General features: G+C 34.4%; 1 protein-coding gene across 1 annotated transcript in view; it reads right to left on the bottom strand.

Annotated features, from left to right (window-relative positions):
- Positions 1 to 13,461, bottom strand: part of LINGO2 (leucine rich repeat and Ig domain containing 2) — a 542,951-nt gene that overhangs the window by 328,423 nt on the left and 201,067 nt on the right. The window contains exon 2 of the mRNA XM_074932702.1: positions 3,825 to 3,901. The gene's annotated coding sequence lies outside the window, so the exon portion shown is untranslated. The remainder of the gene's footprint in view (positions 1 to 3,824; positions 3,902 to 13,461) is intronic.

Below are 13,461 nucleotides of genomic sequence, written 5' to 3'. Positions count from 1 at the left end.
CTTCAGACTGTATAATCTGAGCACCCAAAGCCACCTGTTAGTTTTAAAGGTACTAGATTGAATCGTCAAAGATGAGTCAAGCACATGGATTAATATAAATGGTTTAAACCTGAGGGACTGTACTGATTTTATTCACATACTATGTTGAATATATTTCTAGTCATTTCAACACAACTATTCAAATTTCCATTTTTAGTCTGAAGAACAGTAGGTTCTGGTGTTGAAAACACAGCAATCGTGATAGTCTTTACTTATTTTCAGGCAGGCAGACCTGATAGCACCAAGAGAACTGGAAAATCCTAATCAATTACAGTGATACCTCTGGATAAGCACTTTTAAAACCTAGATTCACAGATTAAATTACAGAAAAAAAAATTACAATCACGCAGATTTTTTTTTCTCCTCTAGGAGTGTTCAAGAGATGAATTTTTTCCTCAATATACAGGTGCTAATCCATCACATTCAGGGAGGATACTCAAGAAATAAAGATTTTTAAGCACAAGAAATATGAATCAATATAGAAGGCAGTGGAAATAGCAGTTCATTATTTCTAGACAAGTACTGCACTCATATGAAGTTTGGCTATATCTGATGGTATAAAAAATACCTGTCACCCTGGTAGGCTCTAGCTGAGGGTAGTAAAAATCAGTTTTTACAGTACTTTTGTTCATCTGGGGAAGGAAGCTACACAAACACACCGTCAGCAACAGCTGTGGAAATTATTATTTTATTTTTTTTTTCACAGAGTGGAAAATCTTCATATTGTTTGTACTCATTTAAAGGAATACAGGCTATTGACTGCAGATACCCAAATTAACAGTTCATCACTTTAGCACCATAACAGGATGGCTATTTGTTGAAGGCAAAAGGGAGAACAGTTCATCAGAGTCTTAAGAAACACACAGTATATCTGGTCCAAATGATCAGTAAAGGGACTATATGAAGTGCTCAGAAAGAATTCCTACAACCCAATGCCAGGTGTGACCATATTTTCCCAGGAAACTAAATCACCTTAAATCGGGCCCTGGTATATAAAAATGACTGGGATATTAGATTAGAGGACACCACCTTTAATATTTTTTTTTTTTTTTTAATGTTCCAAGCACAAACATATATAATTTTTGCTCATGTGGAAAATTTCCACTTGTATCTTTTCTCTTTAGAAAAGAAATACATGAGTATGGACATATATAATTAAAGTCTGAAATAACTAATTTTCTTTTTTTTTTTTCTTTTTTTTTTTTTTTTTAAATTTCTCAAATAGAAATAACCATTACAGCTATAGTAGTTTTGAGGCCTTACATTAGCACTTAGTATTATCTAGATTAATAAAGAAAGAAACATTCTATGAGATGCTTAAAAACTAGTCAGGGGCTTGGGATGTTTTCTGTTAGTACCTTAATATGAAAGCAAAGTACAGAGAAAATTTTCACAGCATCAGTTTATGCAAATCCACAAATGTGATGCACTATGCATTCCAAATTCACAACAAGAATGTTAGGAAAACAAGTTAAATAGATGTTAATAAATCCTTTCAGAAGGCCTAACACAAAAGACAGAATGAAAGACAATTTACTTCACAATAATTTAATGTTTAATGTTTAAAAATAGAATGATCAAATTGCAACTCTGAACCTACCCGCTTGGTTGATTAAAAACATCTCATTACCCCACACAGGTTCATCATCATAAAGGTGTATTAGTCTATTCTCACTGGCAGTGACTTATTGTTAACTCCAAATTGAATATTGATGTTTTGCTATTGAAACGTCAATGCCAAAAATTACACATAACTTGCCAGAATCAATGGCATGTTCAGATTTAACTACAGCTACAAACAAAGGAAGCTCAGTAAGACAGAACTTGTTATGTTGAATAAAAAGTCATAATTTAATTTGTTTAAAAAAAAAAAAATGCTGTTTGCTAATTTTGTTCTAAAAATTTATATTATTTTTTGTGACTGTTACCATGCATTAGAGACACGATGAAGAAAGACCAGCTCATGTCTCTGCTATGCCATGTATAGAAGCTTCTGAAATTTTACTTGTTGTTTTCACTGTCACTTCTTCAGCTGCCATTGAGCCAAATATATCCCAATTCTCTAAGTGTTTAAGTACATGCTTCAATTTTCATTAAACACAATGCAATGTAATCATGAAAATTGTGTTTAAGCTCTTGTAAAATTATGGTTTTAGCCATCACACTGCTGATTGCTAGTACTTTCTCCACTTCTGCTGGATTTGAAAACTCAAGCTAGATGAGACTTATATAACACCACACAAAGTCTGGGGAGCTGCACCATCACCTCTTTGAAATGCAACATCACCCACATTTTTCTGGCCAGTCTGATTGTTCCAGGCCTAACCATGTGCATGGAAAAGCATTGTGTTTGGACTCTTACTCACAACTGGAATTTTTCTACTGTTTCTAGCAGGTGAAAGAGAGCTGGTAACAACGGCCAGCCTTTTTCAGAATGTACAAATGGCTTCCACCCTGAGAAACTGCCTAGAAGGAAATGCTGCTACTTTTCTTTTTACAGTCACCACCCACATCTTGTAGCAGGGTTTCACTCACAGCAAAGGCTGATTCACCTTTTTTTCTCTCCATACTAAAGAAATACAATACATTAAAATGCACATCCTTGGGGTTCATATATTGTTAAATATATGTTGAAGAGTAGAATATTCACTCCCCCGTTTTAGTGCTGGAAGGCTCCTGATTTTATTTTTCAAGAGGGCCAATTTTCTACCTTGAATATACAGCTCATAGTGGCACTTCTGTCAAGAAGGGGTAATTCTGCTCAGCACTCCATTTAAAAGCATGAATTTGGAGTAGCTTTTGCATAGATTCTGATTCAATTCTTTATAATCTATAATAAAAATCTTTTGAAAACCTTTTTTTTTTTTTTTTTTTCTTTTTTTTTTTTTTTTCCATGTGTAAAAGAGCCAGTTTCAATGGCAGAAAGATCCAGGGAGACAGGTTCTTTCCTAGTGACAACTAAGACAATTTCAAAGATAAAATTCAGGGGTGGAACAAGGTCTCAAACGAAAGAGTAATATTAATCCTAGACCCTTAACTAAAGCTGAGGAAGTTATTCAGGGACATATTTTTCTTGGCAGAGCCAGCAGTCTTCCATGGTAACAAAACAGATTATCAAAACAAGCTAGTTTCCCTGTGGTATTTTTAAACTCCAGAAAACTAAATTTTCAAAATATTTAATATGATTACCTTTCAAATATCACTATTAAGAACTATATTTAAGAGTAGGAATAAGAATCTCTCATTTTAAAAACTGTACACCAATAAAGATTGTCAAAAATAGTCAGGTACATCTCAAGAATCTCCTTCAGTCACCCTTCTAATAAAATCACCAATAAACATTATTTTTATATTTATTATACTGTATATTTATGTATAATTTATATTTATTATATATTTATATATATTTAATATTTTATAGAATACAGAGAATACATCTTGACATAATAAATGCATTCACATTCAGACTTAAATCTTCAGGCTCAGCTTAACTGTTCTTTCACTCTGATGGAAATATAGGAGCAATAACCCAGAAACTAAAAAATAATATGAGCTTGTAATCTTTTTCATTTATTTCTGAGAGGAGATGGGCTTGTTAATGAATCTAAAGCAACTTACTGCATTTATTTTAAGTTGTAGGAGTATTCTAAGACAATTCACTGCTAAAAGTGTAGAAACACTAAGCAAGGGTATTTTCTTCAAAACCTAGAGGTACTATACGATCATTTTAGTAATTGGAACCTAAAATACTATAAAATTACAGTCAATCAAAATGGAACATTTACCTTGCAAACCAGGGTCCACAGATACAAGCAGGAAAGACGAGTCTGCTGCCAATTTTTCCAGCTTCACTGCTTGCTTACTAGAAAACAAGAAGAGGAAAATTTATTTAGATTTTTCTGTTGTACTGAGCTTTTTTGAAATGGTGATGTTTTTAGTGAAGTTCCTTGAGATGTTTTAGAATCATATTTAACTCCTATCCAAAAAGAAACAGAAAGGATTATTAAAGCTGTAAATGTCTCTGCTGAGGTAAACGGGGTTAGAGGCTAGTGAAAGCTCCTAATAAAACCAAATAGTGTGCACTCACCGGCACTCAGTAGGAGCAGGCACCTGTGTTGCCCACAGTAGCTTAGAAAGCCATTTACTAAAGGATCTGAAGGTGAAACTAACAAAGCTTTAAACGAAGAATGGAGTCAAAGATAAAAAAAATCTTTTCAACAGTAAGATTAACTACTTGTCTCCACTGGCACCTCCAAAGATTCCTCCATCTACGTCTCCAACTCTACAGTATGAAATGAGGTTTTTAGAACAGTGTCCTCTTGCCATATTGAATTAAAATCTGAAATTTCTATTTATTGTAATGGTTCATATAAAAAAACCCAACTGTCTTAAACAGTGAAGGCAGAGGAGTTAAGAAAAGTTCTGACTTATATGTTTGTCAGGACCAGAACAATCCCTGACAGAACAAGAGTTATAGATTATACAATAACCCAGAACTACACTGATACCAAAGACTGTTGTTTCAAAAATAATCTGAAAAAAAATGTCATGAACTCTTTTGATCAACACATCCTCCTAAGCTTTTCAGAAAGGCAAACCAAACGACCAAAATTATTTGGCTTCCTGCCATATAGAAATGACTTTTCCAAGAACTTTCACAATGCCTTAAAAAGAAGATTCTGCACCTCTACATAAAGCACATTATGATCTGACAGATTATTCTGAAAACTGAAAAACAGCATATTAAAAAGAAACAAAAATACTACTTCAAAATCATTATTGTTAGGTCATTGTATAAAAATAACACTGCATTTATGGGAAAGATCAGGTATTCTAAGTAAATATAAATTTCATGGTAACATATAATGCTTTATCTATCTTATTCAACTAACTTGTTATGTGATATACAAAATGTGAGTTAATTCAATCATTTTATATTATACTGTATGTTTGATCATGGACAAGGTAAAGGGATCAACAGCTGAACTGCAGAGGGAATCTGTATCATAAGAGTTCATGCAATTTTCAGAAGGAGTCTCAGAAGGCAGCAAAGAGCTGCCAGCACTCTAGGGAGGACTGTTTCCACTAAACAAAGTTGCTTCCCTAGAAAAGTTGGGTTGTTCATTCACTAAAGCAGTAGCTTTGGCATGAGATTTACATCAGTTTTGTAGCATATAATATTTAGCCAACTTACTTTGTGAAAATAAAAACTTTATATACTATTCATTTATTTTTTCGTACTGCAGGGTCACAGTGGGACCTAGCAGAAAATATTATCTCCTTGAAATTATTATTTTGAAGGTGTGGAGAAATAAGCAAATTTTCTAGCAATCCATCTCTTTGGCTTCTGCGGCCCCTTTATCCAATTTTCTTGGCTTTCCGTTGTTCCCTATGAGCTGTTAGTATGACAAAAAAACCCAAATAACACCTCAATACCCCTCCCTCCCCCCCGCCCCCCCCTCCCCCCGTTGCTTAGGTGAGAAGATTAACATGTGTGGGCAGAAAGTTTGCCTTGGAAATTTTTTGAACAATTACCATAGAATAAAAACTTTAACTCTCCAACATTTTGCTTAAATTTGAACACCTCTCCAGACATTTGGAAACTTCAATATTTTCTTCTTGATGGAAACTCATATTCATGTCTAAATCTGATTGTACACTTCTTATATTTTATCTACCAGAGACAGAGACTGAGAGAAATATTTTGAAAGTCAAATGCTGTCTTCTATTAATAAAGAGATCAAGTTTTTATTTGAAGAAATGTAAATAACCAGTGATACAAGAAAGCATGAAGAAAAAAACACTGGAACAAAATAACATTGCATTGTCTGGATGGGTAAGAATAACAAAAAAGATATTCTATTAACAGGCAGAATTAATTTCTAAGCAGTTTATTTAAGTTTTAGCTTATGTTCTTTGTTCCTGATGTCTAACTAAATTGAAAATGCTTTATCTTGATGAAATCATATGAAGTATCAAAACAAACAGCAACCATAAACCAACTTATTTTTGAACATAACTCTGAAAGTATAAAAGTTTGGCATGGAGGAGTGAAGTTAAGACTGACATGTGTGGGGTGAGAGGAAAGTGGTTTTAGGGTTTTTTTTTGTTTCTTACCATACCACTTTATTTTTAACTGTCAATAAATTAAATTAATCTTCTCTAATTTGAGTCTGTTTTGCCTGGTCCCTATCTTGGCCCATGATCTTTTTCATCTTATTTTCTCCCGCTGTCCTGTTGAGGAGAAGGAGTGAGAGAGCAGCTGGAGTGGGATTCTGGAAGCCAGGCAAGGTCAACCCACCACAGTTTCTTTACATGGTCCTGGCAATTCTTCACAAAGAAAGACAGAAAGAAGTTTCTACTCCTAATGAGCTATACTCTCACTGGGCTAAAGCCAACATTATAAGGTTAAGTCAAAAACCCAATAGTTTTTCAGTGTTCCTCTCTGGTGAAGGTTACAACAGGACAATTCTGCTTTGGTAAAAGCAAATATTTGGTCATTCAGTGGATATGCTGTTTAGGTCAGCTCTAGAGGGTGAAAGGTAAGCAAGTTGTTCCTCCATTGCAATATCTTACTTCATTATTACTGGACATTTTTATTTGTTTCAACGACAAGGTATTTTCCTATAAAAGAAAACTACTATTTTCAGAACGCCTGTCTTCCCATAGTGCCTTCGCACAGCAGCAGCCGTTCTTTCACACATATTGGAAGAGTGTCTTCAAGTCTAAATATATATTTTACAGTAATGTGAAAGGTTTCTACACTATATTGAATTCCTCAATTTATTATGTAGTATTAAGTTAAATAAAGAGCATGCTTTGCTTTCACTACTGAGTAGGTTAATGTAATAGATTCACCACTAACTTATCCAGTGATTTTAATGGAGAAAGGGAGAAGCCTTCTTTGAACTCATGGCAATTTTTTTTTTTTTTTCAGGTTTTTAATTTCCTAGGGGCAATTGCAACTATTTTTTTAATCTTGCCTTTTGTTCCATTGAATTATTTTCAGGCTTCACACAGAATTAAATTAGAATTTAAAAAACCCCATACAAGTAAGCAAAACCACCATGTCTCTAAAAATTTCTTTCGTTTCTCTTATGCTGGCATAGCAGGGAAGTATTTTAAGTGTTGTAGCCATTGCCCTTTACCTTTGGTTGCACACATAGCAGACTTAAAATAAGGATGAGCATGAGCCGTTGGAGGCTAAGATAATTTAACTTTGAACTGTGCTTTATATCATGACTAACCTTCAAAGGATATTTAAATAATCAGAGTTCTGTCCTCCTTAAAATGCAGCAGTACAAACATGTATCAACATCAAAATCTCCTCCACTGGAGAAGCTCAAGAATTGAACTCCCAAATGTTGATAACTTCTTCATGTTATTATGTCATTATTTCTGAGAGAAAAACCCAAGTGGTAGTAGAGGACTAGAAGGGTGTTGTTATGACACATCACAATGGGAATTCAAAAAGGTCAATCACAAAATGATATTGGAAAAACTAAGTTTCTCTGGAACAAGGAAGATGTCCTTATAGAGATAAGTGATTGCCTAAAAGGTGAGAAACAGGAACTAATCAGTTTCCCCAGCAGAAGGATATCCCTAGTGCCTCATGTTACAAAAAGCTGCACTTGGCCCAAAGCTGCTCTTCAGGTGTTACCAAGTTAATGCCGGAGAACCTCACAAGCTTACTAACCAGGTGGGGAAATGGTAGAGGAATTTCAGTGTCATTGCATGTACAGTGATATACATGGGAAAAAAGCACTCACATTAGATAAAAAGTAGTGTGTTCTGACATCATCAGCACCCCTCAGAAGTAAGATTTAGGAGTCTTAGAAACCAGGTCTGCAAGGACATCAGCTTAATAGTTGTGAAAGCAAACCTGAATGATAAGAATTATTGTGGATGGAAAAGAAAAAAAAAAAAAGGAAAATACTGAAAGAGAAATGAGAGGGGAGGGGCCACCACAATTTTCCACAAAATCTTTGGTGGTACAGATAGTGGCCACTGCAAGAACCAGTGGGAACTATACAATATTCAGCAGAATAAACGTACAAAATAAACAAAAAGTTGCATTTCATTCATGGTGCAGGGATAAAGAGAACATGTTGCCCCAGATGCTGGTCTCATCAAATTTTTGGAGGAAAAATCATCTTTGGTAACTTTGGAACACTTCACCTGAATTTGTCTATTGCAACAGTGTAAGTGCAATCTCAATCAAGATGTTTTAAAGAAGAGGACAATGGTCACAAAAATAATGCTGAGAGTACCACAATATCAAAACAAGAAGTCACCAGAACACACCACACAGGAACAACCTGAAGGTATTACAGAGATTTCAGTTGGATGTTTGGAGCCACATGCCAGACATGTGAAATGAGTTAATATAGTTCTGCCCTAAAAGCATACAATAAACATGAGTATCATGAAAATAAGTTATGGTGTACATATATTCTAAAATATTGAAACCGTGAGAAGCCACAGAGCTAAAAAGTTGAGATGAAACACAATCAAAAAGCTGCCTTAACTGTCAAACAAGAATTATTTCAGACTTTAAAAAGGTTTCAAAATTCTATTAATAATCCTGAAGATCCTTCAGATCTATACTTGACACTATAATTAATAGTTTTAAATATGTTACATGGTAGGGTTTCAAGCATAAAATAATGAAATTCTTTAGAAAATAGAATTTTGTAAGGCTAGTGGTCATATATTTCTTCAGAATAAATCACCAATTTTTCTTACAGATATCCAAAGAGATTTTACCCAAGATGCACTGAGTACAGCAGTAGTTTGTTTTATAAATCTGTCATAGTTCGAAACATTATCTTAAGATGTATGTTTCTTGTCAAGCATTAACAAATTGAGCAAATAAAAATTTCCCTATAAGCCTAAGGCAGGCAATTTATTTTTTTTTTTCCCAACAGATGTGTTAGATTTCTTGCAATACGTATTAAACTTAGAGCCTGATTTTTAAAAACCTAAATGAACTAGCTAAGAAAAAAGTAAACCTTGCTGGATGCAGATATCGCACCTTCCCTGAAAGCGTATCTCCAAGACTTGGTATTGAAGAAATTAATTCACAGTATCTGCCGCCCACTGAGGTCTGCAAACATGGCCTTTGAGAGTCAGCTTTACACATATGCAGCAAAACTTTCAAAAAATGTACTGCTTTTAACAGAGTTGCAAAATTGTGCCAGACCACTGTAACCCACAGGCACCTATTTCTTCTCCAGACTTCATTCCTCTCTCCCCAGCTAAGAGGAGTTTCAGACTGACACAGCTGAAGTGAGGCTTTGTGAGAGCCAGCATTGCACTGAAGTGTCCAGTGCTTCTTATTCAGAGTTACAGGGCATACTACGCCCTGCAGACATGTAATCATATTTTAGCATTACAGATCCTGCACAAGAAAATACCAGAAACAGAAGAAACAGATGTTAAAGTTGACACAACTGAAGTACTGAGTTTAAACTGCAGAAAAAGAGATTAAACTTCCTCTGAAAAAAAAAGAAAAGCTTTCTAATGCTAAGGATAGTTTAGCACTCAAATGTAATACTACGGCAGTTGTGGAACCTCCAGTAATTCTGTCATTACAAAACTTGGATAAACATACGTCAGAAATTACATATATGCAGCTAGGGGCAGCACTGGGGGAGGGGAGCAGGTTATATACCCTTGAGGACCCATCTGACCTACCTTCCATGATCCTTTCAATAATTTCTAATATTTGAACAACAGAAATTAGATATAGGCTTGGGTTCACATTTTATTGTCTGACGTAAAATACACATCTGTCATTATTTTAGTTATCACAAGTGATCAAAAGGTAACGGAAGCAGGATTTTCACATTTAAATCCATGAGAAAGCTGAAAAAAAGTGTTTAGATTTCCCTTTTAAAATGTCCTCAACAATTATATGATCTTCAACTATTACATCTTCTGCTTTAATCATTCTGTATGGGATGTTTGAAAACTAATCAATTTCAGATTTCTGAAGCCAAAGTATGTATTATCTCATTCGCTTTCCACAAATCCCATGCAAATTTATTGATGCTTTTGTTGAAAGTCAAAAGCATAGTTACTGAGGCAGTCTGAAATAAGAGAATTAAATTCTGTCATTCTCTTCTATTTTCATCATTATACAGTCTTCAATTATAGTGAATGTTGACTAAGTTTAATGTTTCAGAACAACTATAAACAAAGGTGTTGTGAAGAAGCTTATGGTCTTTGTAAAATCAGGCCTTCAAAACATTAATTTCCTATGACTCTAAAAATTTTTTTAAAAAGCCACAATAGTTGCTCACTTTATACCAAAATATCACAAAATACAAAATTAAAATTATCAAGAAATGAAAGCAAAAATACTGCAATCCAGGATAAATGTTAAAGTGTTACCCAATGAAATAATGATAATCTGTCTCCTTTCAGTGTTTGCTCTCTTTGACACCAACAGGATTCCTCCAGAAAGACTACAAAATTGCCAGTTTCATTCCTCTACATACCACTCAAGTGCTACCCAGGTATACAGCCCTCTACCAAAATCACATTACATTTATCTGGAAAACTAGAGGCAGTGTTGTTTACGACTTAACAATATATTCATATCATATGTAGATATTTATTTCATCTGTGCCATTCCAAACATAAATGTAACTAATATTGACATATTTCTCCTAGTCAAATCTCTCAAGCAATCCCATCCCACATCCTTGCACAGTGGGTGAAATACTGTTTGGTGTGTTACACACCAACAGAATTACAGCTATTAAGAATTGCTTAATGACAACACAAACCTTCTGAATATTTCTTGAAATGAACTGCATCATCAACTCACTTCTGACAATTTGTGACACCACCTCAGATAGGTTCTCATACAGTTGTGAAAAACCTCATGGAGGACCAGTGTTTCGGGAACCATTCTTGATTTTATTTTGTTTAAAAGTTTGGAGGCATTTAGGAGTAAGTGGTTACAATTGCTGAAATTATGTTAGCCTCTTCTTATGATAAATAATCTCTTTTTATTATGGATATTGGGAAGACAAACAGTCTTTTATGAACCAAAGACTTGATACATTAGATATCAATTCAAAATTGCCATTCAGTATAAAACAGAGTTAGGGACACAGCTTAAACATGTCACACTGAAATGGACAAACACAACATGAACACCTAGAATACCCAATACTCACTTGCAACATTTGACATTAAATCATCACTACTAATTGCAGGTTTCACTCATATAAAGTCTAACAGACAGCTTTATTTTGCTGCATGATAGTTGGTTCAAAGAAATCACTCTTTGACAGAAAAAAAGGAGTTAATTAAATTATATGATGCAATATTAAATAGTTGCAACAGTCCACTTTATAATCTTTTCTCATCAGCTCAGCAAATAGGATTTGTCACAAGATAAAGTGAAGGAATAAGATCTTTGTTCAGGAATGTTTCTCATCTTAGTCAGATACACACTGATACAAGAAGAGATGAGAAGGTACAAGAACATCGATTAAGAAAACATTCATTTGTTTGAGCATAAATTGAATATTACTTTTGTATTTTCTGCAGCTACCCACAATCTTTGTTTTTCAGATGCCTTCCACCCTTGTAATTTGCCTGCCTCTATTATTTACAATAGCTACATTGCTTTCTTTGACATAATGCTAATTTATTGCAGAAGAATGAATATTTAGTTTCGTGCCATTCAAAAACAAGGATAACTTACTCTCATAACTTAAGGGCAAGTTCATGACAAAAAAAAAGGTATGTGTAATTTAAACAATACCTGAAAGTAGGCCTAGTACATAGTTACAACAATCAACATGAGACAAATCCTACAGTTAAGCTACTGTTTGTTAGCTTTTGTGGGTAAGCATGTTTAATCTTTTATTTGTTACTCAGAGTGGCCCTGAGTCTCTTCTAGGTCACAGAAAGGTAAGAGATACGCTATTTGATTTAGTCAGGGTTTACACAGTGCAATTTCAGTGCCACTGGTATGGCTTGACAATATCACAAAGTGTTGATAAAGTCCATGAGAATTACCAGAGAAAGAAGAAACATGAAGGAATTACTTTAATTATTGCTTCTCTGTCTTACTCAAACAAATCTGAGCTGCTTCTGAGATTTCCTCTTTCTCTTCCAAACCCAGGATTTCTCTCCATTAATAGTCATGTACAGAAACAAGTGCCCGAATTTAAAAAGTTACACCTATAAAATAAGGCAGCTCTCCAGCATGCATACATAAGAGGTATTTCATTTTATAGCTATAATCTACCCGTAATGTAATTGATATCTTTTAGCAATATAAAAGAGAATATAGAACCGTCACTATAACTAAATCAACTTTATATGAATGTTCTTATACTAAAGCAAAATGTTGTTTGACCTTGCACTTGTAACTTGATGGATGATTCAAGTGCAAACCTGATTCATTTTTGAGGACTGTGTTTGTAAAACACGTGACATTCGTCTTCAGATTTGGAAACTGAGCTCTTACCCTTAAGGTTTGTAGTAATCTTAGCAGAATTGTAGCCTGGAAAAGAGTACCAATACATTTATGCTTTCCTCACCCTTTGGCAGCATTACTTTCAGGGTAAGAGCTCTAGCAGCAAATATTTTGTAATATAGTCAGAGCTTGGTGTAGCTAGTGAAGCAAATCAAAACACTCTAAACTCCAGATGCTTCATTTCATGAATTCACCCCAAAGCAAACAGATTACCATCTGGGCATATGAAACAGAAACATAAAATATACACTTGAAGTAGTCTGTGTTTGCAAGTACAGTCTGTGTGGTTTGAGCTGACATACTGAATTAGAAATGTTTTCTACCTGAATAGTATTTGAGTTATTACTGAGATGCTGAGCTGATACTTTGGATGAAATGTAATATGCTTTAATTCAGCTGATAAATACTCCAAGAATATCAACAATTTTGACCCAACACCATTGATAACATCTGCACTAGTGATTTATTTATCCAATTACTGTTCTTCATTTCAGATATTCAGAAAACACATTGAGGCTATTTAAAGCATATTATTTCAGAGAATTAACTGTAACCGCCCAAGCAAATTGAACTCATTTCCCTGAGTGGCTTTTACAAACCCTTTTCTTATCTTCATACAGGTTAAAAGCTCACACTGTAAATATATACTAAACAGATCATAAACTCTTCCCCCATGATTGCTACAAAAATGCACTTCAACCTTCTTGGAAACCTGAAGTTTTTTCACAGGGTTTTTCATACCTATTATGAAATTTTCAACCCATTGAAGACCATGGAGAATAATTCCCACCAATTCCAGCTTTTAATTTCTTAAGTCACAAAAACATACTTTATTGCAGTCAGTAGCCTAAAATGTGTGGAATCATGTAGACTGAAGCCTTTCACGTAATTTTGCACCATGGATGTGGTTACCATCTGCA

Source organism: Athene noctua, chromosome Z (assembly GCF_965140245.1).
Source record: "Athene noctua chromosome Z, bAthNoc1.hap1.1, whole genome shotgun sequence".
Classification (NCBI taxonomy): domain Eukaryota; kingdom Metazoa; phylum Chordata; class Aves; order Strigiformes; family Strigidae; genus Athene; species Athene noctua.
The sequence above is the reverse complement of the archived record's forward strand: the minus strand, read 5'-3'. Positions and strand labels throughout refer to the sequence as shown.